This window comes from Schistocerca piceifrons, chromosome 8 (genome assembly GCF_021461385.2).
Source record: "Schistocerca piceifrons isolate TAMUIC-IGC-003096 chromosome 8, iqSchPice1.1, whole genome shotgun sequence".
Classification (NCBI taxonomy): domain Eukaryota; kingdom Metazoa; phylum Arthropoda; class Insecta; order Orthoptera; family Acrididae; genus Schistocerca; species Schistocerca piceifrons.
Genome location: NC_060145.1, coordinates 140,832,019 through 140,850,892, shown reverse-complemented (window position 1 = coordinate 140,850,892; position 18,874 = coordinate 140,832,019). Strand labels below are relative to the sequence as shown.

General features: G+C 51.2%; 26 non-coding genes across 26 annotated transcripts; 9 read left to right on the top strand and 17 right to left on the bottom strand.

Annotated features, from left to right (window-relative positions):
• The first annotated feature begins 216 nt into the window (after positions 1–216).
• Positions 217–289, top strand: Trnar-acg. The gene has a single exon. It is a non-coding gene; the product is annotated as a tRNA-Arg (tRNA).
• Positions 290–868: 579 nt separating this feature from the next.
• Positions 869–940, bottom strand: Trnad-guc. Its single transcript has one exon. It is a non-coding gene; the product is annotated as a tRNA-Asp (tRNA).
• A 112-nt stretch (positions 941–1,052) lies between these two features.
• Trnai-uau lies at positions 1,053–1,144 on the bottom strand. Its single transcript is given in 2 exon segments — positions 1,053–1,088; positions 1,107–1,144. It is a non-coding gene; the product is annotated as a tRNA-Ile (tRNA).
• Positions 1,145–1,589: 445 nt separating this feature from the next.
• Trnar-acg lies at positions 1,590–1,662 on the top strand. The gene has a single exon. It is a non-coding gene; the product is annotated as a tRNA-Arg (tRNA).
• Positions 1,663–2,241: 579 nt separating this feature from the next.
• On the bottom strand, positions 2,242–2,313 carry Trnad-guc. Its single transcript has one exon. It is a non-coding gene; the product is annotated as a tRNA-Asp (tRNA).
• A 112-nt stretch (positions 2,314–2,425) lies between these two features.
• Trnai-uau lies at positions 2,426–2,517 on the bottom strand. The gene is given in 2 exon segments: positions 2,426–2,461; positions 2,480–2,517. It is a non-coding gene; the product is annotated as a tRNA-Ile (tRNA).
• A 445-nt stretch (positions 2,518–2,962) lies between these two features.
• On the top strand, positions 2,963–3,035 carry Trnar-acg. The gene has a single exon. It is a non-coding gene; the product is annotated as a tRNA-Arg (tRNA).
• Positions 3,036–3,614: 579 nt separating this feature from the next.
• Positions 3,615–3,686, bottom strand: Trnad-guc. Its single transcript has one exon. It is a non-coding gene; the product is annotated as a tRNA-Asp (tRNA).
• Positions 3,687–3,798: 112 nt separating this feature from the next.
• Positions 3,799–3,890, bottom strand: Trnai-uau. The gene is given in 2 exon segments: positions 3,799–3,834; positions 3,853–3,890. It is a non-coding gene; the product is annotated as a tRNA-Ile (tRNA).
• Positions 3,891–4,335: 445 nt separating this feature from the next.
• Trnar-acg lies at positions 4,336–4,408 on the top strand. Its single transcript has one exon. It is a non-coding gene; the product is annotated as a tRNA-Arg (tRNA).
• Positions 4,409–4,987: 579 nt separating this feature from the next.
• Positions 4,988–5,059, bottom strand: Trnad-guc. Its single transcript has one exon. It is a non-coding gene; the product is annotated as a tRNA-Asp (tRNA).
• Positions 5,060–5,171: 112 nt separating this feature from the next.
• Positions 5,172–5,263, bottom strand: Trnai-uau. Its single transcript is given in 2 exon segments — positions 5,172–5,207; positions 5,226–5,263. It is a non-coding gene; the product is annotated as a tRNA-Ile (tRNA).
• A 445-nt stretch (positions 5,264–5,708) lies between these two features.
• Trnar-acg lies at positions 5,709–5,781 on the top strand. Its single transcript has one exon. It is a non-coding gene; the product is annotated as a tRNA-Arg (tRNA).
• A 579-nt stretch (positions 5,782–6,360) lies between these two features.
• Positions 6,361–6,432, bottom strand: Trnad-guc. The gene has a single exon. It is a non-coding gene; the product is annotated as a tRNA-Asp (tRNA).
• Positions 6,433–6,544: 112 nt separating this feature from the next.
• On the bottom strand, positions 6,545–6,636 carry Trnai-uau. Its single transcript is given in 2 exon segments — positions 6,545–6,580; positions 6,599–6,636. It is a non-coding gene; the product is annotated as a tRNA-Ile (tRNA).
• Positions 6,637–7,081: 445 nt separating this feature from the next.
• Positions 7,082–7,154, top strand: Trnar-acg. The gene has a single exon. It is a non-coding gene; the product is annotated as a tRNA-Arg (tRNA).
• A 579-nt stretch (positions 7,155–7,733) lies between these two features.
• Trnad-guc lies at positions 7,734–7,805 on the bottom strand. The gene has a single exon. It is a non-coding gene; the product is annotated as a tRNA-Asp (tRNA).
• A 112-nt stretch (positions 7,806–7,917) lies between these two features.
• Trnai-uau lies at positions 7,918–8,009 on the bottom strand. The gene is given in 2 exon segments: positions 7,918–7,953; positions 7,972–8,009. It is a non-coding gene; the product is annotated as a tRNA-Ile (tRNA).
• Positions 8,010–8,454: 445 nt separating this feature from the next.
• On the top strand, positions 8,455–8,527 carry Trnar-acg. Its single transcript has one exon. It is a non-coding gene; the product is annotated as a tRNA-Arg (tRNA).
• A 579-nt stretch (positions 8,528–9,106) lies between these two features.
• Trnad-guc lies at positions 9,107–9,178 on the bottom strand. Its single transcript has one exon. It is a non-coding gene; the product is annotated as a tRNA-Asp (tRNA).
• A 112-nt stretch (positions 9,179–9,290) lies between these two features.
• Positions 9,291–9,382, bottom strand: Trnai-uau. The gene is given in 2 exon segments: positions 9,291–9,326; positions 9,345–9,382. It is a non-coding gene; the product is annotated as a tRNA-Ile (tRNA).
• A 445-nt stretch (positions 9,383–9,827) lies between these two features.
• Trnar-acg lies at positions 9,828–9,900 on the top strand. Its single transcript has one exon. It is a non-coding gene; the product is annotated as a tRNA-Arg (tRNA).
• A 579-nt stretch (positions 9,901–10,479) lies between these two features.
• Trnad-guc lies at positions 10,480–10,551 on the bottom strand. Its single transcript has one exon. It is a non-coding gene; the product is annotated as a tRNA-Asp (tRNA).
• A 112-nt stretch (positions 10,552–10,663) lies between these two features.
• Trnai-uau lies at positions 10,664–10,755 on the bottom strand. Its single transcript is given in 2 exon segments — positions 10,664–10,699; positions 10,718–10,755. It is a non-coding gene; the product is annotated as a tRNA-Ile (tRNA).
• A 445-nt stretch (positions 10,756–11,200) lies between these two features.
• Positions 11,201–11,273, top strand: Trnar-acg. Its single transcript has one exon. It is a non-coding gene; the product is annotated as a tRNA-Arg (tRNA).
• A 579-nt stretch (positions 11,274–11,852) lies between these two features.
• Trnad-guc lies at positions 11,853–11,924 on the bottom strand. The gene has a single exon. It is a non-coding gene; the product is annotated as a tRNA-Asp (tRNA).
• Between the last annotated feature and the right edge of the window lie 6,950 nt (positions 11,925–18,874).

The window sequence follows — 18,874 nt, the reverse complement described above, 5'->3', positions numbered from 1 at the left end:
GCGACGGCAGATGTGTGGCAAGCTCTAAGCTGTGCAGGCGCTCCGTGGCCGAGCAGCAGGAGGAGAGATGCCTTCCTTGGTGGCAGCTCCCTGCAGAGTGCGGAAGACCAGAGTGGCCGCGCCGCCGTTGTCAGTGGATGACATGCAATTGCCGAGCCACGGAGAACACGTTGCTTTGCGATGTGCACCCGCCTCGTAGCAGAAAACGCGAACAGTGGCCCTGTGGCGCAACGGATAACGCGTCTGACTACGCATCAGAAGATTCCAGGTTCGAATCCTGGCAGGGTCGGCATTTTGTTAGTTGCGGGCGCGTAGCTAGGCAGTGCATTCGAATGTCTCCACCTTCGTGGAGTGCAATGTTAATCCTGAGCATCTCGCAGCTGCATCTCGAGACGATCGCGGTAAATATCGCTTCGTGCAAGCGTCAGCGTAGCGTCAGTCGAGCAAAGTCGAGACAAGTCAAGCTGGGAGATGCTACACAGTTAATTAAACGGTAGGCGACGCAGACAACGCTTTTCCAAGTGTCCCATGTCACGCACCGAAGAGCGCGCTTCTCTCGGCACAGCAGAGTGGCGCAGTGGAAGCGTGCTGGGCCCATAACCCAGAGGTCTGTGGATCGAAACCACGCTCTGCTAAAATTATTCTTTTTCTTGGGTGCTTCGAGCTCGATCATTAATCTTGGGGTGCGCTGATTCAGCGTCGACAGCAAACCCTGTGAGTTGTGAAACGACGACGTCGTGTGCAGAATACGAGAAACACTTCCTAAGACGCAGACTTTCTTACGATTTTTTAGCAATTACATTCCTTGATCACAACGGTAATGCTTTTTCGGGCCACACGTGCAACCTTCGCGATATAAAAATCGCACCTCCCCGGCGGGGAATCGAACCCCGGTCTCCCGCGTGACAGGCGGGGATACTAACCACTATACTACCGAGGAACACGCAGTCGTTGACTACAGTGCACGCACATTTATGGTCTCTCAGGTACGTGATGCATCTCAAATCTAGCGTCCCGATGCTTCCATAGTCAGCTGCTACGAAATAAAAGTATGCCCCAGGTGAGGCTCGAACTCACAACCCCGGCATTGCTCACGGCTACTGCCTTATAAGTACCGTGCGCTAACCAATTGCGCCACTGGGGCTACAGCAGAGTGCTTACAGTTAGCGGTATTCACTTTGATGCCAACCTGTTGTGGCTACAGACCCGTCATACGACCGTCACCTGCGGCCATACTACGACTTTAGCACCTGTCTACGAATGCTTCATACGATTCTTGTTTTATATGCTACACTTACAAGCATGTCAACCGCTTGTCATCAGCGAAAAAATGCAAAAAAACGGGCGCCTTGCATTCCGCTACCTGTCCAACAGCGACGGCAGATGTGTGGCAAGCTCTAAGCTGTGCAGGCGCTCCGTGGCCGAGCAGCAGGAGGAGAGATGCCTTCCTTGGTGGCAGCTCCCTGCAGAGTGCGGAAGACCAGAGTGGCCGCGCCGCCGTTGTCAGTGGATGACATGCAATTGCCGAGCCACGGAGAACACGTTGCTTTGCGATGTGCACCCGCCTCGTAGCAGAAAACGCGAACAGTGGCCCTGTGGCGCAACGGATAACGCGTCTGACTACGCATCAGAAGATTCCAGGTTCGAATCCTGGCAGGGTCGGCATTTTGTTAGTTGCGGGCGCGTAGCTAGGCAGTGCATTCGAATGTCTCCACCTTCGTGGAGTGCAATGTTAATCCTGAGCATCTCGCAGCTGCATCTCGAGACGATCGCGGTAAATATCGCTTCGTGCAAGCGTCAGCGTAGCGTCAGTCGAGCAAAGTCGAGACAAGTCAAGCTGGGAGATGCTACACAGTTAATTAAACGGTAGGCGACGCAGACAACGCTTTTCCAAGTGTCCCATGTCACGCACCGAAGAGCGCGCTTCTCTCGGCACAGCAGAGTGGCGCAGTGGAAGCGTGCTGGGCCCATAACCCAGAGGTCCGTGGATCGAAACCACGCTCTGCTAAAATTATTCTTTTTCTTGGGTGCTTCGAGCTCGATCATTAATCTTGGGGTGCGCTGATTCAGCGTCGACAGCAAACCCTGTGAGTTGTGAAACGACGACGTCGTGTGCAGAATACGAGAAACACTTCCTAAGACGCAGACTTTCTTACGATTTTTTAGCAATTACATTCCTTGATCACAACGGTAATGCTTTTTCGGGCCACACGTGCAACCTTCGCGATATAAAAATCGCACCTCCCCGGCGGGGAATCGAACCCCGGTCTCCCGCGTGACAGGCGGGGATACTAACCACTATACTACCGAGGAACACGCAGTCGTTGACTACAGTGCACGCACATTTATGGTCTCTCAGGTACGTGATGCATCTCAAATCTAGCGTCCCGATGCTTCCATAGTCAGCTGCTACGAAATAAAAGTATGCCCCAGGTGAGGCTCGAACTCACAACCCCGGCATTGCTCACGGCTACTGCCTTATAAGTACCGTGCGCTAACCAATTGCGCCACTGGGGCTACAGCAGAGTGCTTACAGTTAGCGGTATTCACTTTGATGCCAACCTGTTGTGGCTACAGACCCGTCATACGACCGTCACCTGCGGCCATACTACGACTTTAGCACCTGTCTACGAATGCTTCATACGATTCTTGTTTTATATGCTACACTTACAAGCATGTCAACCGCTTGTCATCAGCGAAAAAATGCAAAAAAACGGGCGCCTTGCATTCCGCTACCTGTCCAACAGCGACGGCAGATGTGTGGCAAGCTCTAAGCTGTGCAGGCGCTCCGTGGCCGAGCAGCAGGAGGAGAGATGCCTTCCTTGGTGGCAGCTCCCTGCAGAGTGCGGAAGACCAGAGTGGCCGCGCCGCCGTTGTCAGTGGATGACATGCAATTGCCGAGCCACGGAGAACACGTTGCTTTGCGATGTGCACCCGCCTCGTAGCAGAAAACGCGAACAGTGGCCCTGTGGCGCAACGGATAACGCGTCTGACTACGCATCAGAAGATTCCAGGTTCGAATCCTGGCAGGGTCGGCATTTTGTTAGTTGCGGGCGCGTAGCTAGGCAGTGCATTCGAATGTCTCCACCTTCGTGGAGTGCAATGTTAATCCTGAGCATCTCGCAGCTGCATCTCGAGACGATCGCGGTAAATATCGCTTCGTGCAAGCGTCAGCGTAGCGTCAGTCGAGCAAAGTCGAGACAAGTCAAGCTGGGAGATGCTACACAGTTAATTAAACGGTAGGCGACGCAGACAACGCTTTTCCAAGTGTCCCATGTCACGCACCGAAGAGCGCGCTTCTCTCGGCACAGCAGAGTGGCGCAGTGGAAGCGTGCTGGGCCCATAACCCAGAGGTCTGTGGATCGAAACCACGCTCTGCTAAAATTATTCTTTTTCTTGGGTGCTTCGAGCTCGATCATTAATCTTGGGGTGCGCTGATTCAGCGTCGACAGCAAACCCTGTGAGTTGTGAAACGACGACGTCGTGTGCAGAATACGAGAAACACTTCCTAAGACGCAGACTTTCTTACGATTTTTTAGCAATTACATTCCTTGATCACAACGGTAATGCTTTTTCGGGCCACACGTGCAACCTTCGCGATATAAAAATCGCACCTCCCCGGCGGGGAATCGAACCCCGGTCTCCCGCGTGACAGGCGGGGATACTAACCACTATACTACCGAGGAACACGCAGTCGTTGACTACAGTGCACGCACATTTATGGTCTCTCAGGTACGTGATGCATCTCAAATCTAGCGTCCCGATGCTTCCATAGTCAGCTGCTACGAAATAAAAGTATGCCCCAGGTGAGGCTCGAACTCACAACCCCGGCATTGCTCACGGCTACTGCCTTATAAGTACCGTGCGCTAACCAATTGCGCCACTGGGGCTACAGCAGAGTGCTTACAGTTAGCGGTATTCACTTTGATGCCAACCTGTTGTGGCTACAGACCCGTCATACGACCGTCACCTGCGGCCATACTACGACTTTAGCACCTGTCTACGAATGCTTCATACGATTCTTGTTTTATATGCTACACTTACAAGCATGTCAACCGCTTGTCATCAGCGAAAAAATGCAAAAAAACGGGCGCCTTGCATTCCGCTACCTGTCCAACAGCGACGGCAGATGTGTGGCAAGCTCTAAGCTGTGCAGGCGCTCCGTGGCCGAGCAGCAGGAGGAGAGATGCCTTCCTTGGTGGCAGCTCCCTGCAGAGTGCGGAAGACCAGAGTGGCCGCGCCGCCGTTGTCAGTGGATGACATGCAATTGCCGAGCCACGGAGAACACGTTGCTTTGCGATGTGCACCCGCCTCGTAGCAGAAAACGCGAACAGTGGCCCTGTGGCGCAACGGATAACGCGTCTGACTACGCATCAGAAGATTCCAGGTTCGAATCCTGGCAGGGTCGGCATTTTGTTAGTTGCGGGCGCGTAGCTAGGCAGTGCATTCGAATGTCTCCACCTTCGTGGAGTGCAATGTTAATCCTGAGCATCTCGCAGCTGCATCTCGAGACGATCGCGGTAAATATCGCTTCGTGCAAGCGTCAGCGTAGCGTCAGTCGAGCAAAGTCGAGACAAGTCAAGCTGGGAGATGCTACACAGTTAATTAAACGGTAGGCGACGCAGACAACGCTTTTCCAAGTGTCCCATGTCACGCACCGAAGAGCGCGCTTCTCTCGGCACAGCAGAGTGGCGCAGTGGAAGCGTGCTGGGCCCATAACCCAGAGGTCTGTGGATCGAAACCACGCTCTGCTAAAATTATTCTTTTTCTTGGGTGCTTCGAGCTCGATCATTAATCTTGGGGTGCGCTGATTCAGCGTCGACAGCAAACCCTGTGAGTTGTGAAACGACGACGTCGTGTGCAGAATACGAGAAACACTTCCTAAGACGCAGACTTTCTTACGATTTTTTAGCAATTACATTCCTTGATCACAACGGTAATGCTTTTTCGGGCCACACGTGCAACCTTCGCGATATAAAAATCGCACCTCCCCGGCGGGGAATCGAACCCCGGTCTCCCGCGTGACAGGCGGGGATACTAACCACTATACTACCGAGGAACACGCAGTCGTTGACTACAGTGCACGCACATTTATGGTCTCTCAGGTACGTGATGCATCTCAAATCTAGCGTCCCGATGCTTCCATAGTCAGCTGCTACGAAATAAAAGTATGCCCCAGGTGAGGCTCGAACTCACAACCCCGGCATTGCTCACGGCTACTGCCTTATAAGTACCGTGCGCTAACCAATTGCGCCACTGGGGCTACAGCAGAGTGCTTACAGTTAGCGGTATTCACTTTGATGCCAACCTGTTGTGGCTACAGACCCGTCATACGACCGTCACCTGCGGCCATACTACGACTTTAGCACCTGTCTACGAATGCTTCATACGATTCTTGTTTTATATGCTACACTTACAAGCATGTCAACCGCTTGTCATCAGCGAAAAAATGCAAAAAAACGGGCGCCTTGCATTCCGCTACCTGTCCAACAGCGACGGCAGATGTGTGGCAAGCTCTAAGCTGTGCAGGCGCTCCGTGGCCGAGCAGCAGGAGGAGAGATGCCTTCCTTGGTGGCAGCTCCCTGCAGAGTGCGGAAGACCAGAGTGGCCGCGCCGCCGTTGTCAGTGGATGACATGCAATTGCCGAGCCACGGAGAACACGTTGCTTTGCGATGTGCACCCGCCTCGTAGCAGAAAACGCGAACAGTGGCCCTGTGGCGCAACGGATAACGCGTCTGACTACGCATCAGAAGATTCCAGGTTCGAATCCTGGCAGGGTCGGCATTTTGTTAGTTGCGGGCGCGTAGCTAGGCAGTGCATTCGAATGTCTCCACCTTCGTGGAGTGCAATGTTAATCCTGAGCATCTCGCAGCTGCATCTCGAGACGATCGCGGTAAATATCGCTTCGTGCAAGCGTCAGCGTAGCGTCAGTCGAGCAAAGTCGAGACAAGTCAAGCTGGGAGATGCTACACAGTTAATTAAACGGTAGGCGACGCAGACAACGCTTTTCCAAGTGTCCCATGTCACGCACCGAAGAGCGCGCTTCTCTCGGCACAGCAGAGTGGCGCAGTGGAAGCGTGCTGGGCCCATAACCCAGAGGTCCGTGGATCGAAACCACGCTCTGCTAAAATTATTCTTTTTCTTGGGTGCTTCGAGCTCGATCATTAATCTTGGGGTGCGCTGATTCAGCGTCGACAGCAAACCCTGTGAGTTGTGAAACGACGACGTCGTGTGCAGAATACGAGAAACACTTCCTAAGACGCAGACTTTCTTACGATTTTTTAGCAATTACATTCCTTGATCACAACGGTAATGCTTTTTCGGGCCACACGTGCAACCTTCGCGATATAAAAATCGCACCTCCCCGGCGGGGAATCGAACCCCGGTCTCCCGCGTGACAGGCGGGGATACTAACCACTATACTACCGAGGAACACGCAGTTGTTGACTACAGTGCACGCACATTTATGGTCTCTCAGGTACGTGATGCATCTCAAATCTAGCGTCCCGATGCTTCCATAGTCAGCTGCTACGAAATAAAAGTATGCCCCAGGTGAGGCTCGAACTCACAACCCCGGCATTGCTCACGGCTACTGCCTTATAAGTACCGTGCGCTAACCAATTGCGCCACTGGGGCTACAGCAGAGTGCTTACAGTTAGCGGTATTCACTTTGATGCCAACCTGTTGTGGCTACAGACCCGTCATACGACCGTCACCTGCGGCCATACTACGACTTTAGCACCTGTCTACGAATGCTTCATACGATTCTTGTTTTATATGCTACACTTACAAGCATGTCAACCGCTTGTCATCAGCGAAAAAATGCAAAAAAACGGGCGCCTTGCATTCCGCTACCTGTCCAACAGCGACGGCAGATGTGTGGCAAGCTCTAAGCTGTGCAGGCGCTCCGTGGCCGAGCAGCAGGAGGAGAGATGCCTTCCTTGGTGGCAGCTCCCTGCAGAGTGCGGAAGACCAGAGTGGCCGCGCCGCCGTTGTCAGTGGATGACATGCAATTGCCGAGCCACGGAGAACACGTTGCTTTGCGATGTGCACCCGCCTCGTAGCAGAAAACGCGAACAGTGGCCCTGTGGCGCAACGGATAACGCGTCTGACTACGCATCAGAAGATTCCAGGTTCGAATCCTGGCAGGGTCGGCATTTTGTTAGTTGCGGGCGCGTAGCTAGGCAGTGCATTCGAATGTCTCCACCTTCGTGGAGTGCAATGTTAATCCTGAGCATCTCGCAGCTGCATCTCGAGACGATCGCGGTAAATATCGCTTCGTGCAAGCGTCAGCGTAGCGTCAGTCGAGCAAAGTCGAGACAAGTCAAGCTGGGAGATGCTACACAGTTAATTAAACGGTAGGCGACGCAGACAACGCTTTTCCAAGTGTCCCATGTCACGCACCGAAGAGCGCGCTTCTCTCGGCACAGCAGAGTGGCGCAGTGGAAGCGTGCTGGGCCCATAACCCAGAGGTCCGTGGATCGAAACCACGCTCTGCTAAAATTATTCTTTTTCTTGGGTGCTTCGAGCTCGATCATTAATCTTGGGGTGCGCTGATTCAGCGTCGACAGCAAACCCTGTGAGTTGTGAAACGACGACGTCGTGTGCAGAATACGAGAAACACTTCCTAAGACGCAGACTTTCTTACGATTTTTTAGCAATTACATTCCTTGATCACAACGGTAATGCTTTTTCGGGCCACACGTGCAACCTTCGCGATATAAAAATCGCACCTCCCCGGCGGGGAATCGAACCCCGGTCTCCCGCGTGACAGGCGGGGATACTAACCACTATACTACCGAGGAACACGCAGTCGTTGACTACAGTGCACGCACATTTATGGTCTCTCAGGTACGTGATGCATCTCAAATCTAGCGTCCCGATGCTTCCATAGTCAGCTGCTACGAAATAAAAGTATGCCCCAGGTGAGGCTCGAACTCACAACCCCGGCATTGCTCACGGCTACTGCCTTATAAGTACCGTGCGCTAACCAATTGCGCCACTGGGGCTACAGCAGAGTGCTTACAGTTAGCGGTATTCACTTTGATGCCAACCTGTTGTGGCTACAGACCCGTCATACGACCGTCACCTGCGGCCATACTACGACTTTAGCACCTGTCTACGAATGCTTCATACGATTCTTGTTTTATATGCTACACTTACAAGCATGTCAACCGCTTGTCATCAGCGAAAAAATGCAAAAAAACGGGCGCCTTGCATTCCGCTACCTGTCCAACAGCGACGGCAGATGTGTGGCAAGCTCTAAGCTGTGCAGGCGCTCCGTGGCCGAGCAGCAGGAGGAGAGATGCCTTCCTTGGTGGCAGCTCCCTGCAGAGTGCGGAAGACCAGAGTGGCCGCGCCGCCGTTGTCAGTGGATGACATGCAATTGCCGAGCCACGGAGAACACGTTGCTTTGCGATGTGCACCCGCCTCGTAGCAGAAAACGCGAACAGTGGCCCTGTGGCGCAACGGATAACGCGTCTGACTACGCATCAGAAGATTCCAGGTTCGAATCCTGGCAGGGTCGGCATTTTGTTAGTTGCGGGCGCGTAGCTAGGCAGTGCATTCGAATGTCTCCACCTTCGTGGAGTGCAATGTTAATCCTGAGCATCTCGCAGCTGCATCTCGAGACGATCGCGGTAAATATCGCTTCGTGCAAGCGTCAGCGTAGCGTCAGTCGAGCAAAGTCGAGACAAGTCAAGCTGGGAGATGCTACACAGTTAATTAAACGGTAGGCGACGCAGACAACGCTTTTCCAAGTGTCCCATGTCACGCACCGAAGAGCGCGCTTCTCTCGGCACAGCAGAGTGGCGCAGTGGAAGCGTGCTGGGCCCATAACCCAGAGGTCCGTGGATCGAAACCACGCTCTGCTAAAATTATTCTTTTTCTTGGGTGCTTCGAGCTCGATCATTAATCTTGGGGTGCGCTGATTCAGCGTCGACAGCAAACCCTGTGAGTTGTGAAACGACGACGTCGTGTGCAGAATACGAGAAACACTTCCTAAGACGCAGACTTTCTTACGATTTTTTAGCAATTACATTCCTTGATCACAACGGTAATGCTTTTTCGGGCCACACGTGCAACCTTCGCGATATAAAAATCGCACCTCCCCGGCGGGGAATCGAACCCCGGTCTCCCGCGTGACAGGCGGGGATACTAACCACTATACTACCGAGGAACACGCAGTCGTTGACTACAGTGCACGCACATTTATGGTCTCTCAGGTACGTGATGCATCTCAAATCTAGCGTCCCGATGCTTCCATAGTCAGCTGCTACGAAATAAAAGTATGCCCCAGGTGAGGCTCGAACTCACAACCCCGGCATTGCTCACGGCTACTGCCTTATAAGTACCGTGCGCTAACCAATTGCGCCACTGGGGCTACAGCAGAGTGCTTACAGTTAGCGGTATTCACTTTGATGCCAACCTGTTGTGGCTACAGACCCGTCATACGACCGTCACCTGCGGCCATACTACGACTTTAGCACCTGTCTACGAATGCTTCATACGATTCTTGTTTTATATGCTACACTTACAAGCATGTCAACCGCTTGTCATCAGCGAAAAAATGCAAAAAAACGGGCGCCTTGCATTCCGCTACCTGTCCAACAGCGACGGCAGATGTGTGGCAAGCTCTAAGCTGTGCAGGCGCTCCGTGGCCGAGCAGCAGGAGGAGAGATGCCTTCCTTGGTGGCAGCTCCCTGCAGAGTGCGGAAGACCAGAGTGGCCGCGCCGCCGTTGTCAGTGGATGACATGCAATTGCCGAGCCACGGAGAACACGTTGCTTTGCGATGTGCACCCGCCTCGTAGCAGAAAACGCGAACAGTGGCCCTGTGGCGCAACGGATAACGCGTCTGACTACGCATCAGAAGATTCCAGGTTCGAATCCTGGCAGGGTCGGCATTTTGTTAGTTGCGGGCGCGTAGCTAGGCAGTGCATTCGAATGTCTCCACCTTCGTGGAGTGCAATGTTAATCCTGAGCATCTCGCAGCTGCATCTCGAGACGATCGCGGTAAATATCGCTTCGTGCAAGCGTCAGCGTAGCGTCAGTCGAGCAAAGTCGAGACAAGTCAAGCTGGGAGATGCTACACAGTTAATTAAACGGTAGGCGACGCAGACAACGCTTTTCCAAGTGTCCCATGTCACGCACCGAAGAGCGCGCTTCTCTCGGCACAGCAGAGTGGCGCAGTGGAAGCGTGCTGGGCCCATAACCCAGAGGTCCGTGGATCGAAACCACGCTCTGCTAAAATTATTCTTTTTCTTGGGTGCTTCGAGCTCGATCATTAATCTTGGGGTGCGCTGATTCAGCGTCGACAGCAAACCCTGTGAGTTGTGAAACGACGACGTCGTGTGCAGAATACGAGAAACACTTCCTAAGACGCAGACTTTCTTACGATTTTTTAGCAATTACATTCCTTGATCACAACGGTAATGCTTTTTCGGGCCACACGTGCAACCTTCGCGATATAAAAATCGCACCTCCCCGGCGGGGAATCGAACCCCGGTCTCCCGCGTGACAGGCGGGGATACTAACCACTATACTACCGAGGAACACGCAGTCGTTGACTACAGTGCACGCACATTTATGGTCTCTCAGGTACGTGATGCATCTCAAATCTAGCGTCCCGATGCTTCCATAGTCAGCTGCTACGAAATAAAAGTATGCCCCAGGTGAGGCTCGAACTCACAACCCCGGCATTGCTCACGGCTACTGCCTTATAAGTACCGTGCGCTAACCAATTGCGCCACTGGGGCTACAGCAGAGTGCTTACAGTTAGCGGTATTCACTTTGATGCCAACCTGTTGTGGCTACAGACCCGTCATACGACCGTCACCTGCGGCCATACTACGACTTTAGCACCTGTCTACGAATGCTTCATACGATTCTTGTTTTATATGCTACACTTACAAGCATGTCAACCGCTTGTCATCAGCGAAAAAATGCAAAAAAACGGGCGCCTTGCATTCCGCTACCTGTCCAACAGCGACGGCAGATGTGTGGCAAGCTCTAAGCTGTGCAGGCGCTCCGTGGCCGAGCAGCAGGAGGAGAGATGCCTTCCTTGGTGGCAGCTCCCTGCAGAGTGCGGAAGACCAGAGTGGCCGCGCCGCCGTTGTCAGTGGATGACATGCAATTGCCGAGCCACGGAGAACACGTTGCTTTGCGATGTGCACCCGCCTCGTAGCAGAAAACGCGAACAGTGGCCCTGTGGCGCAACGGATAACGCGTCTGACTACGCATCAGAAGATTCCAGGTTCGAATCCTGGCAGGGTCGGCATTTTGTTAGTTGCGGGCGCGTAGCTAGGCAGTGCATTCGAATGTCTCCACCTTCGTGGAGTGCAATGTTAATCCTGAGCATCTCGCAGCTGCATCTCGAGACGATCGCGGTAAATATCGCTTCGTGCAAGCGTCAGCGTAGCGTCAGTCGAGCAAAGTCGAGACAAGTCAAGCTGGGAGATGCTACACAGTTAATTAAACGGTAGGCGACGCAGACAACGCTTTTCCAAGTGTCCCATGTCACGCACCGAAGAGCGCGCTTCTCTCGGCACAGCAGAGTGGCGCAGTGGAAGCGTGCTGGGCCCATAACCCAGAGGTCCGTGGATCGAAACCACGCTCTGCTAAAATTATTCTTTTTCTTGGGTGCTTCGAGCTCGATCATTAATCTTGGGGTGCGCTGATTCAGCGTCGACAGCAAACCCTGTGAGTTGTGAAACGACGACGTCGTGTGCAGAATACGAGAAACACTTCCTAAGACGCAGACTTTCTTACGATTTTTTAGCAATTACATTCCTTGATCACAACGGTAATGCTTTTTCGGGCCACACGTGCAACCTTCGCGATATAAAAATCGCACCTCCCCGGCGGGGAATCGAACCCCGGTCTCCCGCGTGACAGGCGGGGATACTAACCACTATACTACCGAGGAACACGCAGTCGTTGACTACAGTGCACGCACATTTATGGTCTCTCAGGTACGTGATGCATCTCAAATCTAGCGTCCCGATGCTTCCATAGTCAGCTGCTACGAAATAAAAGTATGCCCCAGGTGAGGCTCGAACTCACAACCCCGGCATTGCTCATGTTTCCATTTATAATGTCGAAACTTGTTTTCTATTCGATTGCGCAATTTTCTTCCCAGCAAGGTGTTGTAAACCTCCTTAACCTGATATATGTCCTTCTCCGGTATTCTATGGCATACATAGCTGTATTCCACAAGAAAGTGTTTATAGTGGTACAGCTCGTGGGAGATGTGATTCACATCGATTGGTGGATCTCTGCTGACTGGGGTGATGTCACGTAAGAGATGAGCCACTAAGGTCCGCGGTGATCGTGTTTTGCTAACGTATAGCGCTTGCGCTTTAAGGTAGATGTCTGTTAGATGTAGCCCTCCATTGCGTGTCGATAGCGTCAAGGTATCATATGAAACCTTAAATATCTGACCTCTGCTGACAAAATAACCAAGCGCTGCTTGCATTTGGTGTGCTATGGTTCGTGGCAGAGGAAGCACTTGAGCAACATAGTTTACTTTGGAGGTTATATAGGTATTGGCTAGTTGCACTTTTTGTATTGCATTTAAATTACGCAAGCTGTGTTGTTTTATGCTTGCTCGTAATGTGGCAAGTAATTTTCTGTAATTGAGAGCATCTGTGCGGCGGATATTATTCGTATATTCTATTCCAAGGCATTTTAGTTTTTCCACAATGTTGATACGTCCAGCGGCTCTGATCTCTATGCCCCAACCAAGATTCATAATACCAGATTTATTGCTGTTGAGTTTAGTTCCTGACGCCAGTTCGTAGGTCGCCACAACTTCAAGTACTGTTGCCACCTCGCTTTCGTCAGTCACAAGTACCCCTACATCGTCCGCGTAGGCTTGACATATGATCTTCTGTCCGTGTATATGTAGTCCACGGAGTTGCCGAGTCAGGGATACTAAGAGAGGTTCAAGCGCAATCGCGAAAAGCGTCATGGACATGGGGCAACCTTGTCTTACCGAACTGTGAATATTGATCGGGTGACTGAGTTGTCCGTTGACACTGATTCTTGACGTGCTATTCGTCAGTATGTTTTTCACGGAGGCTATAACTTTCTGTGGGAAGTGCATGGATGTCATACACCGGAACAGGTACGAATGATTAACTTTATCAAAAGCTTTTTCAAAGTCAAGCGACATCTGGGCACAGCGAATGTTGCAGGCTGCCGATATCGCTATAATGTCTCTGTAGTCGCATAAGGTCTGAAATATCGTTCTATCCTTACGCCTGGGGTGCGCTGATTCAGCGTCAACAGCAAACCCTGTAAGTTTTGAAACGACGACGTCGTGTGCAGAATACGAGAAACACTTCCTAAGACGCAGAGTTTCTTACGATTCTGCTGCAACTACATTCCTTGATCACAACGTTAATGTCCTTTCGGGCCACACGTGCAACTTTCGCGGTATAAAAATCGCACCTCCCCGGCGGGGAATCGAACCCCGGTCTCCCGCCTGACAGGCGGGGACACTAACCACTATACTACTTTTTTTTTTCCCACTTCAAAAGAAGTACAGTACTGAAATTAAAATCCTAAAACATGACTATATAATGTAGACTGCTTACTGAAATAAAGGTTAAAACACGAAAACTTCAGTCCTGGTGTAGAGAAGAAACATACATAAAGGCGGCAAATTCAGAAACAGTATAAAAGAAAATGGCTCACACAGGTGACCTTAGCCAACACCCTCTCTTTCAAATGTCAGGCTAAGCATATTGGCAAAATCATCTCGGAGGCCTGGCAATCGCAAGCGCTGCCAGTAAGCAGTAAGCATGTACTGCCGAAACGCTAGGTGTCCATCCTCTTCATGACAACTGTTGACAAAATGTACGAAATGGCCAATCAACCACATGACGGTATGGAGCTTCGTCCGCGGAAAAAAGGAAGAATCGGGCCGGACGATGATGTCAATAGTATAAGCGGCTTCAGCAGACCTAGTGACAAAAGCAAGTTGTTTCCTGAGCCAACGCCAATTAGCAAGGTGCCCACAGCAGGTGAATCGATGTTCAAGGGTATCCAGGAGACCACACCGAGTACAGGTGTCCGTGTCAGAAAGACCAATACGGTGCAGTCGTACATTGGTGGGAACCAAATTATTTATTACGCTATACCACGTGGACGCCACGGCCATAGAGTGGATCGGCAGACTAACGTTCTTCCAGACGTTCCTCCAGGACACGGATGGAGACGCCAGTTCTATTGGATTGGGACTGGCCAGCCCCTCCCAGCGGGCAATCAAGCTCTTGGTCGTTGGCACCGGTCGCCGCAAGAAGACGTCACCGAGGTAACTCACCGCAATGTAAAATTCCCGAATGTGTTTCAACTTAAAATTTAGGCGTCCGACATCGACAGGTGGAGCAAGGCTCGCCGGACGCACAACAGTAAAAAGCCTGGATGTAATTGAAGTCACTTCTTGCGTAACAATTAGAGTCGTTCGGCGGACGTACAAAGCAGACGCCTTGCGAGTAATGTCAGAGAGGCCCAAGCCTCCGGAGAGACGCGGTTTCGTCATTACCTCGTAACGTAACTTGAATAGATGGCCCTTCCATATAAACCTGCTAGACAATTGGCGCAACCTTTTCGCCACCATCATGGGAAGTGGGAACAGCTGAGCAACATAATAAGCTTTACATAGGACGTAGGTGTCTAAAATTCTGACTTTTTGCAAAATGGTAGCAGAGCGCTGCTCATGGACCATCAGAGCCCCCTGTATCTTCTCGGTGACAGATTTCCAATTGAGAGCCGCCATTTTTAGAGGACACCGATCAATGATAATCCCCAAGGACGTATGGCGATCGACAAAAGTGGCCCAAGGGACGTCAGCATCGCGAAATCCTCGAATATCAAGGAACTTACATTTACCCTGATTGAGACGCGCTCCAGAGACACGACAGTATGCATCAACTGCCCCTTTCAACAACGGGATATCATCTCGTTGACGGAGGAGAACAACGACATCATCCGCATATGCCTTAACCGAGAGCTTCCCACCAGAGAGGGACATACCCTGAAGCTTGAGAGCAATAGTCCGAAGCAGCGGTTCCAGGGACAAAACGAATAAAGACATAGAGAGCGGACTACCCTGAGGCACTCCGCGGCGGATAGCAATGGGCGGCGTCAGCTGCCCATTGACTGACACCCGAGCTGTTATTCCCCTGTACAAATTGCCAAGAACACCACGTGATGAAGCGTTAAAACCTATTGTACCTAAAACACGATCTAAAAACACATGACTGACGTGATCAAAAGCCTTATAAAAATCAAGGAAGGCAAAGGCACAATGTACGTTTGTAACCGCCGCAACCGAGACAACATCCCGATATTCGGCTACTGGTGTCAGAATAGATCTATCATGAAAACAACATTGATGTGCACCAATCACACCCCGAAGCAGAGAAGATAGCCGGCTATTGAGCGCTCTAGCAGCTGTCTTATAGTCAAAATTCAGCAATGTGAGCGGACGAAGATTGGCAGCAGATAAACGACCAGAGGACTTCGGAATTAAAACAATTTTCCCTACTTTAAAATCGGCAGGCACATCCATCCCTCTGACAATCTCATTTAAAATCTGCGTAAAAATGCCACCCAAAAGAGGCCAAAAACGGAGATAAAATTCTTTAGGCAGGCCGTCTGGACCCGGCGATTTACTGGACGGAGAGCGAGCAATAAAATCGAAAACATCATCTACCTGGAACTCCCGGAGAAATTCGCCGTTCGCGTCAGGCGCGATCGTCGCAGTTAGATCCCCAAAGACATCATCCGAAAGAGACTCACCAGAATCATCGGCAGAATAGAGACTAGTGTAATACTGATGAAGAGCACGAACCATTTCCTCCTGTGCACTAAGCTGTCGCCCATCATCCACCGTAAGAGAAGAGATGAAGGAGCGACGACGACGAGTCTGATGCCGTAGCAGGTGGTACAAGGATGTCAGTTCACCTTCAACAAGAGAGTGAGGTTTCGACTTAACTCGCAGACCATCCATCTGTCGTCGTTTAAGGCTCAAGAGCTTGGCTTTAATACGACGAACATCATGGATCCGCAGTGGAGAGGTACCCGCCGCGTCATATAGTTCACGCAGGACAGAGTAGTAATATTCATACGTGTTCTTAAAATCACGCGTCCTAGCAGCACAGTAGAAAATCAAAGTCTGACGAATCTTGGGCTTGGCAAACGCAGTCCACCAAACCAGCAAGGAGGGGTATCGCGGGACAGAGCGAAGACATCGCTCCCACACGCCACTTATAACATCATCCATAGCACTGTCGGCAAGGTGGGAAACATTTAACATCCACTGGGAACGATAAAGTTTTGCAGGTTGGCGACTAAGATTTACAGTTGCAGTAAAAGCACAATGGTCAGAAAAACTAGTAGGAATAACATCGACAGAAAGAATTTTATCACATAAAAAATCAGATAAATAGAATCTGTCGAGTCTACTGCATGAGGACGCGGTAAAAAACGTATATTTCACCAGGGTTGGATATTTGTGTTCCCAAACATCACGCAGATGCATCGTACGAACTAAGTCATGTAAATCACGGCAATAATTAAAATTGGGGGACTGGTCTGCAGGGCGTAAAACACAATTAAAATCGCCTCCGAGCAGGAGACTCCGAGGACTCTGGCGCAAATGATAAATAAGCTCTTCTTTATAAAAGCGCGATCGAGCCACAGTGTGACCCGAACCAGAGGGGGCATACAAAACAACGAGGCGGAGATCAAAAAGACGACAACCAATCCCACGGCCAGAGTCAAGGAATTCAATGTCAGTAATAGGAATGCCCTCTCGAAAGAAAAGAGCAGTTCCTGTTGAATATTCCGGCGCGACATTAAAAACAGTTTGAAATCCAGGTAGAGAGAGATCAGAAAACAACACTTCCTGCAAAAACACTACGTCCGCACAGGCGTCGTTAATAAACTGCCGCAAAGAGGCAATGCGAACGTCGGACTCAATACGGTTAACATTTAAGGTAAGAAAGGTGTATGCTTGAACCATAGAGAGAAAAGCGAGAAAACAAATCACCTACACCGACGCACCAGCGTCACAGTCCATAGCAGGGGTGACGGAGGCATCCGAGGGAGGGGGACTGCTACCCCGTTCCGCGGATCCCTTACGTTTCGGTTTTTTACGAACAGCATTAACGTTCGGCTGAACGCGTAACTTGCGTCGGCTGACGGGCAAGGAAACTTCAGCCGCCGGTGACGTAGGAGGGTCAAGTTCTGTATCCGACACCACCCGCGCCGGTCCACATGCGGGATCCGGGGTCGCGGGGGAAACATCCGACAAAACGGAATGGTCAACACCTGCACTAGCTTCCGGCAAACATGGATTGCACGGAGGCGAAACGTGAGCAGGAAGGTCCGAGGCCGCAGAGTTGGAAGGAAGCGGAGCAGCTCCGCTGGCAGAGGTATGGGGCAGCGAAGCAGGAAGTTGTCGCGGCTCCACTTGTTGTGACATCGAAGTCGGTTCGGAAGACGGCGCCAACAGGCCCGACCGACGACCCGACTCGAGAGAAGCTGCGTCGGAGGCCGGAGGGGCGCCAGCAGCCGCCACCGGAACCGCTACCTCAGGAGGGCAGGGAGCAGCTACAGTACACAGTGGCTCGGAGGATGCCGGTCGCTCGGACTGGGGCATCTCAGGGAGATCCTCATCCGTACTATTTCCATCGTGTGGGCGACGCCTCTTATTATTCAAAAGTGGCACACCCACCTGAGGGACAGACGGAACAACATCAGATTTAGCACGCAAAGGAGGAAATTCTGTATCAGGGGTGCGCAAAACCTGTGGCGGGGCGCTACTACCACTGGACTGTGCTACACCAAGAGCAGAACCACCTGCAACGAGGTCAGCGACCGTTAACTTGCGACGCTGTTCGAGAGAATTTTTTAAAACAAAAACTCTCCGCGGACAGTCGGTACGCACGTGACCACTTTCATTGCACAAAAAACAGGTGCCAACCTGACCACTATATGTTACATGGACACGATATCCACCGATCTGCAGGTGAGATGGAATATTCTGCTTAACGTGCATTTCGACTGAACGAATACCACTGTAACATTGCAGGCGATGTTGGCTTGACCAGCGTTCAAGGCGAATGCTCTTTACATCACCATACTTCTGTAGACCCTCCTTAAGATAGACATTATCCACCTCCGGTGGAAGGTTGTAAACACGAACATTGGTATACGTGATGGAAGCATTGGAAAGCAGCACGGTACTTACAGAATCATCCCGATGCCGAAAGAGAACTTGATGACCATATTTAGAAAGAATTTTATCAACCTGAAGTGGGTCCATAAACTTAACAAAGAAAACATATAGTTCGGTATCAAAATAAGCAGTGTGCACCTGATCCGAATGAACACCAAAGGTATCTACCAACCAATCATGAATCTCAAGAGAACTAGGTTGCACATGGCGGGTTGACTTGTCAAAAGCAAAACTAACTGTAGCCTGACGAGGAATAACCTGGGACGACATTTTCAAAATATGCGGTCGAAACCGCTACACAAAAAACACTGAAATAAGGACAGAAAGTAACACAAAATACGAAACAACGACGGAGAAATACTCTCAGAAGTTGCAACACAACACGTAACAAAAACGATAGTCCACTATACGTAACGCTACGGCGGAGCGGAAGACTAGGCACGTCCACACTGCACGGCGTCTAAAGCGGAACTACTACCGAGGAACACGCAATCCGTACCGACAAAGCACGCACACATATGGTGCTCAAGTAGGTGATACATCTCAAATCTAGCGTCCCGATGCTTCCAGAGTCAGCTGCTACGAAATAAAAGTATGCCCCAGGTGAGGCTCGAACCCACAACCCC